An 18,319-nucleotide genomic window follows, 5' to 3' on the forward strand; every position below is an offset into this window, starting at 1 on the left:
CAGCAAAAGGAAGGGGAATCCTGGACACCCGCCCTTTCTGTCCAGATTCCCCTTCCTTCTGCTGCCATTGTGTGCTCCGCTGGTTCCCACCCCTCAGTGCTGCTGACTTCCTCTCTTCTGCTGCCAGATCCTCATGGTGATTGTTTCAGGATGTAGAGAAGGAAAAGGGGCCAGTAAATGGTTTGCTGTAAGGTGTGGAGGCTGTCCACTTTGCAATGTGAATGTTGATGAATAAGATAAAGCGGTTTGCTTTTATTTTCCTAACATGTCCTAAAAAAAAAAGTCCTGTTTTTTTTTGTTTGTTTTGTTTTTTTTATATTGCAATGGCACACAATGGGGTATTCAAAGTGAAGAAAGAATTACTTCATTCTGTATCCAGGCTCAAACACCATTTCCTAACAGCAGGCAACTGCTTTGTGTGCATTTACATATGATCAGTGACAGCTGCTGTTAGCCTGTCAACATCAGTTGCTGCTATAAACCTGCATCTGTCATTCCATGTACAAATCCAATGACTGGCACCGCCACTGTTCTCATTGAACTGCCCATCCCGCCTATCCTGTGGATTATTTTTATGCTGACTGATCCCAACACTGGCAGTTCTTGGGGCCCCTTGCACCAATTATTTAACTTTTGCTTTCTCTTGCAAGTTGTGGTACACAGTAATAAAAAATATGCAGCAAAATGCATTTCTTTTTCGTACATCACAATATATGTGGGTTATAGGCCTACCTTAAGTTGATGGGCGCTGGCACACCCAAGACAGGAAGTCCCCTGTCCTATATAACCCCTCCCATACCAGGAGTACCTCAGATTTTTTTCCCCAGTGTCTAAGGTGTTGGGGTTAAAGAAGTGTTATGAAGAGCTCTGCTGGAAAGATCCTTCTGGATCAAGCAAGCTATGCAACTGGAAATGAGGATATCGCCTTTGGGCGTAGTGTGCTGCAGGCTGCAGTAAAGGGCCTCACGTCTGATGGCATCCTGCTTTATTTTGGTGTCTCCTCCCCTCACATGGTATTGCTTTGGGATATCCCACATAGTTATTACTATGCAGCTCTGTGTCCTGTGATGTACAAAAAATGTAATCGTTTTTTTTAACAGCTTACCTGTAAAATCCTTTTCTTCGAGTACAGAGAGCTCCTGCCCCTCTTCTTGGGATATATATTGCTTTGCTACAAAAACTAAGGTACTCTTGGTATGGGAGGGGGGTTATATAGGTGAGGGGACTCCCTGTCTTGGGTTTGCCAGTGGCCATCACCTGAAGGTAGGCCTATAACCCACATAGTTATTACTATGCAGCCCTGTATCCCGTGATGTACCTGAAGAAAAGGATTTTACAGGTAATCTGTTAGAAAAATCTAATTTTTGGGATGTTAACCACTTAAGGACCGGACCAATATGCTGCTAAATGACCCAAGGGGTTTTTACAATTCGGCACTGCGTCGCTTTAATAGACAATTGCGCGGTCGTGCGACGTGGCTCCCAAACAAAATTTGTGTCCTTTTCTTCCCACAAATAGAGCTTACTTTTGGTGGTATTCGATCGCCTCTGCGATTTTTATTTTTTGCGCTTTATACAAAAATAGAGCGACATTTTTGAAAAAAAAACGATTTTTTACATTTTGTTATAAGAAAAATCAAATAAACTAAATTTTAGTCAAACATTTAGGCCAAAATTTATTCAGCCACATGTCTTTAGTAAAAAAAAAAATCGCAATAAAAAAAAAATTAGCTACCTAGTGGCAACAGTGACACTAATACAGCGATCAGAAAAATGATCGCTTAGTGACACTGGCAATAGGGAGTGAAAGGGTTAACTAGGGCAGTGATCAAGGGGTTAAAATCTTATTAGGGGGGTTACGGGGGCTACCCTGAACCTAACACTAACTGCCTGTCACACTGACACTAAATGCAGTGATCAGTACATATATGATCACTGCATTCAGTGACACTGTGACAGGGGGGTGATCGGGGGGGGGTTAATGTGCCTGTGTGTAGTGTGTGTCAGTGTAGTGTTGGTGCGACTTACTGTGTGATGTATTCTGTCCTCAGCGGCGGTTGAAAATACTGCAGAGAGGAGAGAATACATCACATCCCCCTTCCTGTGTTTACACAGGAGGAGGAAGTGACACACGGGGGAGCGCTCTCATTGGCTGTGATCCGGAGGGGGCAGACAAAAATGAACAGACGCCCCCTCGTCCCGGATCGCTTGTGAAGCCACGGGAACCGCCGCATGTACCGGGGGAGGGGGGCCCCCGATCTGACCCCCTGACCCACGTCTAGGCAGGCACGTACAGGTACGTTGATGTGCCTGTCCGTGCCATTCTGCCAATGTAAATGTCCTGAAGTGGTTAATGTGAGTTACAGCCCATTCATTTTAACACAATTTACCTCAATGCATGAAAACACACTGCTATTGTGTTGAAGCCCACATTTGAATTATTTTATAATGTTCAAGTTGACCACCACTGCTTTATGCCTTTTGTAAATCAACCCCGGTGACTCATGGGGTATTAAAGGATTAGATTAGCATCACAGCCAGGAAATGCCAAAATATTTTTCTTTATCGTACATCACGGGACACAGAGCGGCATATTCATTACTATATGGGTTATATGGAGTACCTTCAGGTGTTGACACTGGCAATCTTCAAACAGGAAATGCCCCTCCCTATATAACCCCCTCCCATAGGAGGAGTACCTCAGTTTTTACGCCAGTGTCTTAGGTGTTGGTCATGGTTTAGCTTGCCTCCACATCCTTGGGATTAAGGTGGGCTAACCGGTTCTGTCCAAAGGCCTCAGTGCTAAAGTGGTCAGTAACCGGACCCCAAACCATTGGGGTATAGCCCATAATGCTTTCTGTCACAGAGAGCTGGACCCTGGGCCCAGAACTTAGAAACCTTTTGGGGGCCTAATGTTTCTGTTGCCAGGGTGCTATATGGGCCCAGGACAGTGGATCCTTCATAGGAACCCAGGGCCTGAAGGTCTAGACGCCCCACGGAGATGGGGGAAGATTGGACCTCTTGCTGTGCAAAGTCCTGCGGCATGGAGCAGGTAAGTGAAGGGGAAACTTGCGGAACTTGGTTCGCAGCAGGTTTTGTCTGGGGGAAGGTCACAGCGGGACATGCCTATGGTTTATGCGCTGCATCTGGCAAGGTGAGTCACATATCTTAAAGATAGGATGACTATATATGTGTATAATCCCCATAATTGTGACCTCCCTGGTAGTATTGCAACTGGTGCTAGTAGCATTGAAAAGGGCCTGTGTGTATAGTGACAATTCTCTTTAGAGAAGCCCCTGGGAATCTATTGAGGTTTCTTATGTAAAGGGAGTGAATGCTCTTACCTGCAAGCCTGCTCAGAGAGGTCCAGGCGGTTGCTGCAGACAGATAAATGCCGCTCTGTGGATCCTGGCCTGGACGGCAGGATCAGCCTCTGACCTCCTCGTGTGGGCCTCCCCCCCCCCCCCTGCGGCGGGCGCGCGCGCGCGTCCCCGTGATATGGGCGCAATTTCGCGCCGTTTTTCTGAAGGGGAAGGGCGGGCCCGTAGGTAAAAGGAAGGGGCGGCCCTTCCAAAAGAGTTCCCAGCTCAGTGATGTGTTGGAACTGAGAGAGGAAGGACCAGAGCGGCAGAGTGGGGCGCCGAGGACACACAGTGGCCAAAGAAAAGTATTACAGTCTTCAAACAGACTGTCTTTCACCCTAAAGATAGGGTTTCTTTTTTCTTTTTCTTTTCAGCAGTTTTTATTGGCAAATACTACTAAGGGGGACAGAATGGTTTTTCTTTCTTTGGTTTAAAAAAAAAAAAAAAAAAAAAGCCAAGATTAATAAGGAAAGGCATTTTTTTCCCCAGAAAGGGTTTGTGGGCAACAACTATTTATTTTCCCAAAACACCATTAAGTAGCGGGCGTACCTCGGTATTGTACCATGGCATCTGGTTCGGAGGGTACAAAAGGTGGGAATTCCCCCAGAGGGTCCGGGGTCTCGGACAAAGTCTTACCGCTACTTTCCCCAGAAGGAGCCTTGGTGAGACCATCGGGATCTGGGGCTGGAGCTGGCACGGGTCAGTCCAACCCTAGGATGGTCACGGACGAGGTACTGTCCACCTCTCTAAAGGAGATGGAAAAAAGAATGGAAAAAATGATAGCCAAGGCTATGCGGGGCAGAAAACGGAATAGATCTCCGTCGCCCGAGCGTGAACCCTCAGATGAGGAGGTCCCTTCCGCAGAGGAATGGGAAGACCTCTTGGACAAGGACCAAGTAGGTTCAGGGATCGAGGATCCGGGTACGGAGGAGTCTGGCGCAGCCTCCCAAGGGGAGAGCTGGTGGGTTCAAGTTTTAACAGACTTGGTCCATAGGACGTTCAACTTGCCAGTACCAGATCTCCAAGTATCAACGGTCTCAGCTTTAGGCTCACTAAGAGCGCCTCAAACCAATGCGGTTTTTCCGATCCATCCTCTACTAGAGGAAGTTATGTTCCAAGATTGGGCCAAGCCAGATAGAATCTTTGTACCACCAAAGAGATTCTCTGCCTTATATCCTATGGAAGAGAAATTTTCCAAGAGATGGGCAGCCCCGGCTGTAGACGCAGCCATCTCATGTGTAACAAGTCTTTAACATGCCCTGTAGAAAACATACAGGTGTTCAAGGATCCGGTTGATAAACGCTTGGAAACGCTACTGAAAACCTCCTTCACTACTGCAAGGGCAGTAGTGCAGCCAGCTGTGGCTGCAATTGGGGTTGCGCAAGCATTATCGGATCAAGCTAAGCAGATGCTTAAACTTATTCCTGCCCAGCAGGCAGAAGAATTTTCGGACGTCCCTAGGGCCATACGATTTACGGTAGATGCGATTAAGGATTCGATCCAGCAAGCGTCACGCCTATCATTATCCCTTATCCATATGAGAAGACTCTTATGGTTAAAGAGCTGGGAGGCAGAGCCCCCATGCAAGAAGCTCCTGGTAGGGTTTCCCTTCCATGGAGGACGACTCTTCGGAGAAGACCTGGACAAATACATCCAGACCATTTCAAGCGGAAAAAGTACTCTTTTGCCCACCAAGAGGAAGTTTCGGGGGCCTGCGTTTAAACGACAGTACTCCCCTGGGCAGGGGCCCTCCAATACCAAACAGTATCGACGGCCTCCTGCGAAAGCAAATTTTAACAAGTCGCAGGGACAGGCCGGCGCAGGCAAGAAGCAGTGGTTTCGCAAGCCAGCAAAGCCAGCCCCCAAGCCGGCCTTATGAAGGGGCGCCCCCACCCTCGAAGGTGGGGGGAAGACTGCGTCTCTTTACAGAGGTTTGGGAGGCCAGCATTCCCGACAAATGGGTACAGTCCTCCGTGGCTACAGGCTACAAACTAGACTTCCTAAAGTTTCCTCCTCCTCATTTTCAGGAGTCAAGAGTACCAAACGATCCGAAGAAGGGAGCCGCATTAATAGCGGCATTGAATCATCTACTCTCTCAGGAGGTAATAGTAGAGGTACCAGTCCAAGAACAGGGGCTAGGTTCTACTCCAACCTATTCATTATCCCAAAGCCCAACGGCGATGTCAGGCCAATTTTGGACTTAAAAATGGTAAATGCATACCTAAAGGTCCGCTCATTTCGGATGGAATCCGTGCGGTCAGCAGTTGCCGCACTTCAGAAGGACGATTTTATGGCATCCATAGACATAAAGGATGCTTACCTTCATGTTCCAGTTTACCAGCCACATCAAAGATTTCTACGCTTCTCGGTGGCTCTACGTCATTTCCAATTCATGGCGCTTCCCTTCGGGTTGGCTACGGCCCCCCGGGTGTTCACGAAGGTCCTAGCTCCAATCCTAGCCAATCTAAGGATTCAAGGGGTCACAATCCTAGCATACCTGGACGACCTCCTAGTCATAGATCACTCGTCTCCTGGCTTGAAACAAGCAGTGGCCCTCACAGTTCAGTACCTCGAGAGGTTCGGCTGGGTCCTAAATCGAGAAAAATCAGCATTCCAGCCCACAAGGCAGTTGGAATATCTCGGCATGAGATTAGACACAGAACAACAGAGGGTGTTTCTGCCTCTGATAAAAGTCAAAGCCATCAAGGAATTAATTCTACTGGTTCTAAGCAAGAAGGAACCAACTGTTCGCCTATGTATGCGGTTACTAGGCAAGATGGTGGCCACATTCGAGGCGGTACCGTACGCCCAGAGCCACACTCGCATCCTCCAGGCAGCCATCCTGTCAGCCTGGAGCAGGAGGCCACAGGCCTTAGATATCCCTTTGCCGCTCTCATCAAGAGTCCGACAAAGTCTGTGTTGGTGGTTAGACCCTCAGAATCTACTGAAGGGGAAGTCTTTCAGCCCAGTGGCTTGGAAGATAGTAACCACAGACGCCAGCCTAACAGGCTGGGGAGCAATTTTGGATGGTTGCACTCGCCAAGGCACTTGGGCAAAGCCAGAGAAGCAATTGCCCATCAACATCTTGGAGCTCAGAGCAGCTCGACTAGCCCTCAGGGCTTGGACGTCCAAGTTGCAGGGGTTCCCGGTGAGAATTCAATCGGACAATGCCACAGCAGTGGCATACATAAATCACCAAGGGGGAACCAAGAGTCAAGCCGCTCAGAGAGAGGTGAGCTTGATTCTCCTATGGGCAGAAGCGCATGTGCCCTGCATATCGGCGATATTCATTCCAGGAGTGGGCAACCTTCAGGCGGACTTTTTAAGTCGCCAGACTCTGTTGCCGGGGGAATGGTCTCTACATCCACAGGTCTTTCAGACACTCTGCCAGAGATGGGGAGTGCCGGACGTGGACGTCATGGCATCAAGACTCAACAAGAAACTAGACAGGTTCATATCCCGCTCAAGGGATCCGATGGCCTGCGGAACCGATGCGCTGGTTTGCCCTTGGCATCAGTTCAGACTACTTTATGTATTTCCCCCGCTCCAGTTACTACCCCGCCTGCTGCGCAGGATCAGGGTGGAGCACATACCAGTCATCCTGGTAGCTCCAGCATGGCCCAGAAGGGCATGGTATTCACTAATCCTAAAGATGGTAGTGGGAGACCCTTGGACTCTTCCTCTACGGCCAGACCTGCTATCGCAAGGTCCGATCCTCCACCCTGCCTTACGGCATCTAAATTTGACGGCCTGGAAGCTGAATCCCTGATTCTCAGGGGTAGAGGTCTGTCTCAGAAAGTAATCTCTACCCTAATCAGAGCCAGGAAACCGGTCTCTAGGGTGATTTATTACAGGGTCTGGAAGGCCTATGTAGGCTGGTGTGAGTCCAAGCGATGGCTTTCTCGCAAATTCACCATTGATAGAGTTTTAAGTTTTCTCCAGCTAGGAGTGGATAAAGGATTGGCATTAAGCACAATCAAAGGACAGATTTCTGCTCTGTCAGTGTGGTTTCAGCGGCCGCTGGCCACCCACTCGCTGGTTAAGACCTTCCTTCAAGGGGTCTTACGTATTAAACCTCCAGTTAAATCCCCGCTTTGCCCGTGGGATTTAAACCTTGTTCTGTCAAGTTTACAGAAACAACCGTTTGAGCCGTTGGCTGAAATTCCTTTGGTTTTACTGACAAGGAAGTTAGTATTTTTGGTCGCCATAGTTTCCGCAAGAAGAGTATCGGAACTGGCGGCCTTATCCTGTAAGGAACCATATCTTATTTTTCACAAGGACAGGGTCGTTCTCCGCCCTCATCCTTCCTTCCTACCGAAGGTTGTATCCAGTTTTCATTTGAACCAGGATTTGGTATTACCATCCTTCTTCCCTAAACCTACTTCCAGAAAGGAAGGGTTGCTGCATACCTTGGATATCGTCAGGGCCATGAAGGCCTATCTTAAAGCTACAAAGAAGATCCGGAAAACAGATGTGCTGTTCATATTACCGGATGGGCCCAAGAAGGGGCAGGCAGCTGCAAAGTCCACCATTTCTAGGTGGATTAAGCAATTAATCACTCAGGCCTACGGCTTGAAAGGGTTGCCTCCTCCAGTATCATTAAAGGCTCATTCTACTAGGGCCATGGGCGCCTCCTGGGCAGCACACCACCAGATCTCTATGGCTCAAGTTTGCAAGGCGGCAACCTGGTCTTCTGTCCACACGTTTACAAAATTCTACCAGTTGGACGTAAGAAGGAATACTGATACTGCCTTCGGGCAGGCAGTGCTGCAGGCTGCAGTTTGAGACCCTCGGATTCCGGGGGCTCCTCTTTTTTGAGTTAAATTTAAAATTTAAGATTATTTTTCTCAACTAAGTTGGATTTATTATGATTTGAGTATTTCTCTAAATTAAATCCTTTGTCTTGGAGATGTTCTCCCTCCCCTCATTGTGAGCATTGCTTTGGGACATCCCATATAGTAATGAATATGCCGCTCTGTGTCCCGTGATGTACGATAAAGAAAAAGGGATTTTTAATACAGCTTACCTGTAAAATCCTTTTCTTGGAGTACATCACGGGACACAGAGCTCCCACCCCTCTTTTTTGGGGACCATTTTGGGAGGCATACTGCTTGCTACAAAACTGAGGTACTCCTCCTATGGGAGGGGGTTATATAGGGAGGGGCATTTCCTGTTTGAAGATTGCCAGTGTCAACACCTGAAGGTACTCCATATAACCCATATAGTAATGAATATGCCGCTCTGTGTCCCGTGATGTACTCCAAGAAAAGGATTTTACAGGTAAGCTGTATTAAAAATCCCTTTTTTCTCAGTAAAGGTGTACATTAAAGTGTATGTAAATCCTAGTAATGAACATGTCTTTGATCAGTTAAATATTCAATTGCAGGCATTTTCTTGTATCTATTTAATAGGTTTGGGGAAAAAAATACATGTTGAGCTTGCTATTTATCTTGTTAGCAGATAACTTGATGTACTCTCTCTGTGGTGAGTGTCAATGTTTGCATTGTTCTTGGCTATCTGCGAGGACCACAGAACCATGCCCCTCTGTTATGGGTAATAGGTGAGGGGCAGGTATCTCTAGTCTTCTTCTTTTGTTCCTGTTGTCCTGCTACAGTATGGTGAATGATGTCACTAGGGCTGGAAGTGCGTTACTGGAAGTATTGCCAGGTGATAAAAAGCCTACACATCCAAGAACTTGGTAAGCTACAATATATAAAATTGTTTATGGATTTGGATGTGCTCTAAGGAGAGATGTTTTGTTAGTTTCAGCCACATGATTGAAGCCTATTGCAGTCATATATCCATTTCCACATATTTCTAGCCTACTGCTATTTTAACAATATCGAAGTTAAAGCGGAGCTTCACACAAAAGGGGAAGCTCCCCCTTTTCTGCCTCGCCGTGGCAAACTGAGCTGGAGGTTCAGCCCCCCCTTCTCCCCCCGCAGCTGGCCAATTCACAAGGTCCAGTGCACTTGGTGTATGTACAGTAGGAAACCAGCTGTGAAGTTGCAAAGCATCACTGCCAGTTTCCCTTAGTGAAGAATACAAGCGCAGTGTACTCCGCAGCCACCCTGGAGACATGTAAACCGGCTCCATCGAGAGCCGGTCACATTCTCCTGCTATGCAAATTGGATGTGGGGGCGATTCGCATAGGTGTGAACCCAGCATAAAACATTGGGCACCCCTTCTGCAAGGTCACCCAGTTAGAGTACAGTGAGGCCTGTAATGTACAGACAAAAGAAAGGAGTAGTGCAAAGCCTGGGCATGACAGGGTGTTTAGGGAACACCAGCATGGCACACAGAGGGTTAACTACAAGACTGAGGGGTGGGAGGCCAGTTTGAGGGGAGGAGCGGCATATAAGAGAGAGGCGGGGACAGGAAGGCAGTAGTAAGCTGGAGAAGAGGAAGGAGGAGGCAGTTTTACTACACTGCTCCTCAACCATGGATGTGGAGCTTATTCTGGCACGTTTGAGGGCGGTGGCTAATAGGGGACTGGAGTGGCTGCACAGCCAAGTCGCTGGGATGATAGAGGAACCAGCAGGATCGGCGATTGAAGGTGAGAGGTCCCCACGCGGGCGGAGGTCTCGTCCTCCGTCCGCTACTCTCCAGGGCCACCATCCAGAGCTACGCGGCATGCCAGAAGCCCACAGGATGAACAATCAGTCCCCCCAGCTAAGAGGAACCAGCAGGCCACCAGAGTAGTGCCCGGGCAGTCTACACAACGCCGGCCTACCTTGATGGGTGGGGCCACGGGCCATCAGGGGGCCGCTTCCTCACCTGCGATCCACAGTACTTGTGAAGATCTAACACCCCCAGCTTTGCCCGGTCCACGAGGAGAGAGACGCCGTTTAATAATCCCTAGCATGCCAGTTGAACAATGGGGTCGCTGTGGGTGGGTGGGCGGGGCTTATCAGAAGCACATGGCAGGGCTCAAAATGGCGGAAGAGAGATGGAGAACGCTAGACGGTGCAACACAAGGGTCGGCCTGAGCAATATCACAACAGGGGGAGCTGTTTCAGGGGCATGTCAGGAACGGAATCGGAGGAGCTCCACGGCCCCCAGGGTATCAACAGCTGGGGGGCTATCGACATCCCTGGTCCAGGAGGACAGATCAGAAGGGGAGGAGGAGCCACAGGGTCGCGAGACATCTAATGAAGTCAGCGCATCGGCTGTTGGGGGTGCTATCAGACAACCCGGTAAGTCTGCCAATGCTAATATTACTTTGGCTAATGTCTTAAGTGAGTTGTTGGAGGTTGATCAGGGGAGCGGTACAGGGGCATCAATTCCTCTGTCGAGTACGGCGGGGGCGGCTGCCGGCACGCAATTAATGGGCAGTGTGCCCTAAGTGCGGGGTCAGAGGCACAGCTTAGAGATTTGTTGGGGGGCTTATGAAACTTGATGGGTCTGCAGGAGGGCAGGATCAACCTCCCAAAGTAGCCCCATGGTCACACACAGGGAGTGTGTCAAGGGGAGAGGGAGGGGGCCAAATTATGGCGGGGCTTGCGGGGGCGGCAGTGCCCCTGGTGTTGGCAACTACCGGAGTAGCAGAAACGGTCATCAACACAGAGAAGCCAGGTGAAAAAGGAGGGGTGGTAGAGGTTGCCGTTAGGTAGGATGGGGGGAGGATTTCAGATGCTGCAAAATGTGAGGTCTACTTTTTCTTTGAGGGTCCACTGGGAGCGCATTTGAAGCAAGAGGTTCATGAGAAAATTTGGAAGGGTGAGTATGTGGAGATTTTTTTTTATTGCCCTTGGAAAAGTTTAACTTGGATAGGGTAAAACATGATGACTCCAAGAAAGAGGATGAGGAAAATAGGAGATCGACTCTTACCACGTACGTTTCTTAATTGGTTACAGGCGTTTGCCATTATGGCGAGTGTGATTGGGGAGAAGAACCCTGAACATTGTTTGGCGTTATTCTGTTACATGGATGCAATTGGAGAGGCACACAGGGTGTTCCGCATGGCAGAGGGTATGACGTACAGTTCAGACAGCGCTGGGTGGTCCGTCCATCGCTTGGATGGGATCATAAAGACATTAGCCTCTGGATGTCGTCGGCCAGGGTTCCCAATCAGTTTCTTTAGGGGGGGCGGGGGTACGTCATCCCCAGGACTGCCGGCCAGAAAAAATGTGGGGTATGTTGGCAGTTCAATGAGAACTCCTGTAAGTACAGGGGGTCTTGTAAATTCAAGCACGAGTGTTCAGGATGTGGGGGATCTCATCCCTTGTCACGGTGCTTCAAGAGAGGTAAACTGGCCAGAGAGCCTGGTCACAAGAGGGAGGACTCCGGTTAAGAGGGAAAGGATGCAGCCTTTTCTAAATAGGTACCCGGATAGGGAATCGGCGATCCTGCTGTCCTCAGGTTTTCGGGATGGTTTCAGGATCCCGTGTTCATTGACGGCGGTCCCGCCATTGTCCAAAAAATTTTAAATCTGCATTGCAGCATCCAGGAGCGGTGGGGGAAAAATTGGCCAAGGAGGTGGCATTAGGCTGCATGGGGGGGCCATTCAAGGTCCCTCCATTGCTGAACCTGGTGGTATCTCCTTTGGGGGTGGTGCCTAAGAAGGAACCAAACACGTTCCGCTCTATTCACCACTTATCCTTCCCAAAAGGGGGTTCTGTTAACGATTTTATTGACCCTGAATCGTGCACGGTGTCCTATACTTCATTTGACGCAGCTGTCAGGTGGGTAAGGCGCTATGGACAGGGGGCACTTATGGCAAAAACAGATATTGAATCTGCATTCCGGTTGCTTCCAGTTCATCCAGACAGTTTTAGACTTTTGGGGTGCTGCTGGAATGGCCAGTTTTTTACGTGGACAAATGTTTGCCCATGAGCTGCTCCATTTCTTGCACAATGTTTGAGGCGTTCAGCTCTTTCTTGGAATGGGTGGTTAGAGATGTAAAGGGCCTTGATTTAGTCATACACTACTTGGATGACTTTCTTTGCGTGGGGGCCGCCTTCTTCCAGTGTGTGTGCGATTCTGTTGTCTACATTGCAGAAAGTTTTGGGGTGCCGTTGGGACACGACAAGACGGAAGGCCCAGCAACAGAAATTAAGTTCTTGGGCATTGTAATTGGTTCAGTGACAATGAAGTGTAGTCTGCCAGGGGATAAATGGGAGGCTTTGCAGAAGGAGATTCGGGAGATTCAGCGATTACGCAAGGTGCAGTTGAGGACTTTGCAGTCATTGCTCGGTAAGCTCAATTTTGCCTGCAGGATCATTCCCATGGGTAGGGTTTTTAGCCGACGGCTGTCGGCTGCAACAGCGGGGGTTAAGGCCATGACCCATTTTATACGCCTGAATAAGGAGCACCGGGAGGATTTGAAGGTATGGTACGAGTCATTGTACAATGGCAGATCATTGTGGATGTCCGGCTCGGTGAGAAATTTTGATGTGGAGCTGGTCACGGATGCGGCGAGACCCACGGGCTATGGGGCGTTCTTTCAAGGGAAATGGAGTGCAGAAGCATGGCCTAAGTGTTGGGTGGAGGCGGATTTCCTTTGCAACCTGGTGCTACTGGAGCTTTTTTTTTGTGTCAAACCCCCCCAAATTGTGTCCCATTCAGTGCCATAACCCCCTGCAACTGTGTCACCCTCACTGCCATACCCTTCCACAACTGTGTCCCCTTCAGAGCAATCAACTCCACACCCCCCCGCCACACTAACAACTGTGCCCCCAACATAGCCAATTCATACCCATTCTGCACATTTGTTTCCTCATCATCAGTCTCTCTGTACTTTACCGCTGTGCACTGTGCCTCAAGTGCAGATCTTCTTCACTTCCCCATCTTGGCTCCCGCCCGCTGTTACACAGGCTCGCTGTATGCAAAATTGCACTGATGTAAACAGCGGGCGGTCTGCACTGAATTACTTCATTGGTTGAGGCTGAGCGAGCGACGGGATTGGTTGAGGCCGAGCGAGCGCCAGGATTGGTTGAGGTCGAGCGAGCGCCAGGATTGGTTGAGGCAGAGCGAGTTCTGGGATTGGTTGAGGCAGAGCAAGCGCCGGGATTGGTTGAGGCAGAGCGTGGGGAGTGGTTGTGGGACCTGTGCTGCATACTCCTGGGGCTGAGTATGCATCACAGGTTTTGCAACCCCACAATGCTTTGGCACAAAGACCGTCCCTGCGGCAAGTCTAATGACTCTAGCTGCGGGCCGGATGTGGCCCGCGGGCCGTACTTTGGAGACCCCTGTGATAGACCAACACAAAGAGGCACATAATTGTCAAGTGGAAGGAAAATGATAAATGGTTTTCAACATTTTTTACAAATTGATATCTGAAAAGTGTCAGGGGGGGCATTTGTATTCAGCCCCCTTTACTCTGATACCCCTAACTAAAATTTTGTGTACTCAATTGTCTTCAAAAGTCACTTAATTAATAAATAGAGTCCTCCTGTGTACAATTTAATCTCAGTATAAATACAGATGTTCTGTGAAGCCCTCAGAGGTTTGTTAAAGAACCTTAGTGAACAAACTGCTTAATGAAGGCCAAGAAACACACCAGACAGGTCAGGGATAAAATTGTGGATACGTTTAAAGCAGGGTTAGGTTATAAAAAAAATCCCACGCATTGAACATCTCACAGAGTTGGAAAGAGTGTGGCACAACTGCAAACCTATCAAGTCCCGTTTTCGAGAAGCCATGTGGGGGACACAGCAAACATGTGGAAGTAGGTGCTCCGGTCAGATAAAACCAAAATGTAACTTTTTGGCCTAGTAGCAAAATGCTATGTATGGCGGAAAACTTACACTGCACATCACCCTGAACACACCGTTCCCACCGTGAAACATGGTGGTGGCAGCATCATGTTGTGGGGATGATTTTCTTCAGTATTGACAGGAAAGCCGGTCAGAATTGATTGGAAGATGGATGGAGCCAAATATAGGACAATCTTAGAAGAAAATCTGTTAGTCTGCAAAAGACTTCAGACTGGGGTGGAGGTTCACCATCCAGCAGGACAACGACCCTAAACATACAGTCAAAGCTACAATGGAATGGTTTAGATCAAAGAATATTCATGTGTTAGAATGGCCTGTTTCTGTTCACAGATGCTCTCTGTCCAATCTGACCAAGCTTGAGCTATTTTGCAAAGAATGGGCAAAAGTTTCACTCTCTAGCTATGCAAAGCTGGCAGAGACATACCCAAAAAAACTTCTAGCGAAAGCTGGTTCTACAAAGTATTGACTGCGGGGGCCTGAATACAAATGCTTGCCACACTTTTCATATATTTTTTTTTATAAAAAATTGCAAATCATTTTCCTTCCACAATTATGTGCCACTTTGTGTTGGTCTATCACATAAAATACCAATAAAATACATTTACGCTTTTAGTTGTAACATGACAAAATGTGCAAAATTGTCAAGGGGTATGAATACTTTTTCAAGGCACTGTACATACATGTTGAAAGCACATCTAATAGTAGGCCTAGCCTCTCAGTATTCAGAGATGAGGGATGGGTCGTAAGTGATAAGCTGACCAGACTTAAACTACCAACATAGCGACAGTGTTCAAACAGCTGCATAACTTACACAAAAAAATTACAATATGCTCTTCTGTTGTGTGATTTAATCATCTTAAAATTGGAGACCAATTTTCCACCTTTTAGCAGTTATTCCTGATTAACCAAATATATTAATCGTTTGGTCCACCATCACATAGTGGTTGTGTTAAGTTCCATTATAAGTGTATGATGCAAGATAATACATTTCTGTTCTTGGTTTCAATACCCTTTAAACAGAAGGCAGGTGTGTTACATGTTGTGCCATGGGGTGGCAGTGTTACACTAGTAAAATTTTAAGCGTTCTTGGCTTGTACTGGACTTTAATTTTCTAAATAAAATTCTACTTTAAGTAGAAGTACAGTAAAACCTTGGTTGGCGAGTATCATTCGTTCCAGAAACATGCTTGTAATCCAATGCACTTGTATATCAAAGCATTTTTTTTACAGGGTATAAAAGAGAAGAGAGGCACCTCTAAGGCCCCGTACACACGGTCAGACCAAACCGATGAGACTGACCCGTCGGACCGTTTTCATCCGTTCACCTCTGAAGTGGCCGTACGGCCTGATATGTGTACACACCATCAGTCCAAACCCGATCGGGTCAGAACGCGGTGACGTCAAACACACGACGTGCTGATAAAAAGAAATTCAACGCTTCCAAGCATGCGTCGACTTGATTCTGAGCATGCGCGGGTTTTGAACCGATGCTTTTCTGTACTAACCATCGGTTTGGTCCGATGGGGCAGCGGTCCATCGGTTCGGTATTGAAGCATGTTTAGAAATTTTGGACCGAATAGCCTATACACACGGTCGGTTTGGTCCGATGAAATTGAACTTCAGTTCATTCTCATCGGACCAAACCGACCGTGTATACGGGGCCTAAGTGTAGCAATAAGTTGCTAAATGTTGTACCTTCATTAAATGTAACTATATTGCTACACTTATGCCGCGTACACACGATCGGTCAAACCGATGAGAACGGTCTGATGGACCGTTTTCATCGGTTAACCGACTAAGCTGACTGATGGTCAGTCGTGCGCCTACACACCATTGGTTAAAAAAACGATCGTGTCAGAACGCGGTGATGTAAAACACAACGACGTGCTGAAAAAAACGAAGTTCAATGCTTCCAAGCATGCGTCGACTTGATTCTGAGCATGTGTGGATATTTTGGACGTGCCTACAAACGATCGGTTTTGTTCTATCGGTTAGGTATCCATTGGTTAAATTTAAAACAAGATTGCTTTTTTTTAACCTATGGATAAATAACCGATGGGACCCACACACGATCTGTTTGGTCCGATGAAAACGGTCCATCAGACCGTTCTCATCGGTTTGACCGATCGTGTGTACGCGGCATTAGATGTTCCTCTTTTTTTTTTTATACTCGGTTGTGACATGATGCTACTCTTATATCAAAACATCGCTTGTATATCAAGGCAACATTTTGCTTGTCTTTCAAAACGCTCTCAAACCAAGTTACTCTCAAACCAAGGTTTTACTGTATGGGCAAAACTTTTTTTTTAGTAAGAGAGGGTTATAACCCCTGTCAGATATTGTTTCGCCATCTGTGTCCCATTACGGAGACTTCCTGTCCCATAGCCAAACAGGAAGGGGAAGGAAATCCCTGAAAATTAAGGGAATTCTTTGGGGACCCCCATGTCACCAGAACTATGTCTCCATTGGAAGATTTCTCTTCTATTACTTTTCTAGGGACAACCCAAAATGTTGGATTTTCTTTTACTTTCACAGGACACAAATAGAGGGTGAATCTCCCTTATGGGGGGGCACAGCCAGCAATTAAAACTGACAAACATTCTAATTCCTCCCCACTATCAAAAACTGAAGAAAAAAAAAAGTATAACAAAAGGCAAATTTTAAAAGGGGTTGTAAAGGTAAAAAAATGTTTTCCTAAATAGCTTCCTTTACCTTAGTGCAGTCCTCCTTCACCTCCATTTTGCTTTTAAGTGTCCTTATTTCTTCTGAGACAGGCACAAGTCAGGAGATGGATACAAAAAAAACCTCAAAGGCTTTATCAATAACTAGAAACACAGTAAAGTCTATTATTAGGAAGTGGAAGGTATTTGGTACAACACAGACCCTCCCGGAGTTAGGACAAATTGGATAAAAGCCAGGAGGAAACTGGTCAGAGCGGCTACCAAGAGGCCTACAGCAACTCTGAAGCAGTTGCAGGAATTTATGACAGAGTGGTCATTGTGTGCATGTGACAACAATATCACAAATTCTCCACAAATGTGGCTTGTATGGGAGGGTTGCAAGAACAAAGCCAATCCTCGGAGGCCACATCAAGTCACGACAGAGCCAGGGGCAGACTGACAATTCGGGCACTGCCTGAGGGCCCCATGCCACTAGGGGGCCCCATCAGGGTTGCTAGCCTCAGTAAAACCAGGGACAGTATGTTTTTATTTTTTTTTACATCTGTCCCTGAAATGTCCCTTACCGACATCCTTTTTGTCTAAAAATCCCAAGATTATAGCTGCCCCGCCTCTCCAGTACCTTTTCAGGGTGTGTAAGTGTATTCTGTGTGTATGTATACTGTGTATGCATACTGTATGTGTGTGTATACTGTGTGGCCCCATAATCTATTGCTCAGGGGCCCCATAATCTCCTATTGCCCGGGGGCCCCATGAGTTGTCAGTCCGCCCCTGGACAGAGCTTTGCCAAAACATACCTTGATGATCCTGAGGCCACATGGAAAAAGGTGTTATGGTCAGAGGAGAACTAAAATGTTGTTATTTGGCCTCAACACCAAATTATGTCTGGGGGAAATCCAATACAGCTCAAAAACTACTGCTAAAACGTCTGTATTTGCTATATCCTTGTTTTAATGTTGCATGGAACTCTCTGTGTTCTGTTTTTGTCTTTTTACATGCTGAGATAACTAATAAAACTGTTATTTGAAAAAAAAAACAGAGGATCAGCAAGACAGTTATGCATGTTATGTGCATTGTGGGGTGTTTTGGACACTTTAACCACTTCATCCCCCGGAAATTTTGTTTGCTTATTGACCGGGCTCTTTTTTGCGATACGGCACTTAGTCGCTTTAACTGACAATTGCACATGCAATGTTGTACCCAAACTAAATTGACGTCCTTTTTTTCCCACAAATAGAGCTGTCTTTTGGTGGTATTTGATCATCTCTGCGGTTTTTATTTTTTGCACTATAAACAAATAGAGCGATAAATTTGGGAAAAAAACACAATATTTTGTACTAATAAATAGCCTCAATTTTTTTTTAACCACTTGCTTACTGGGCACATAAACCCCCTTCACGCCCAGGCGAAATTTCAGCTTTCGGCACTGCGTCGCTTTAACTGACATTTGCGCGGTCGTTCGACGTGGCTCCAAAACAAAGTTGACGTCCTTTTTTTCCCACAAATAGAGCTTTCTTTTGGTGGTATTTGATCACCTTTGCGGTTTTTATTTTTTGCGCTATA

This window comes from Rana temporaria, chromosome 1 (assembly GCF_905171775.1).
Source record: "Rana temporaria chromosome 1, aRanTem1.1, whole genome shotgun sequence".
NCBI classification, from domain to species: domain Eukaryota; kingdom Metazoa; phylum Chordata; class Amphibia; order Anura; family Ranidae; genus Rana; species Rana temporaria.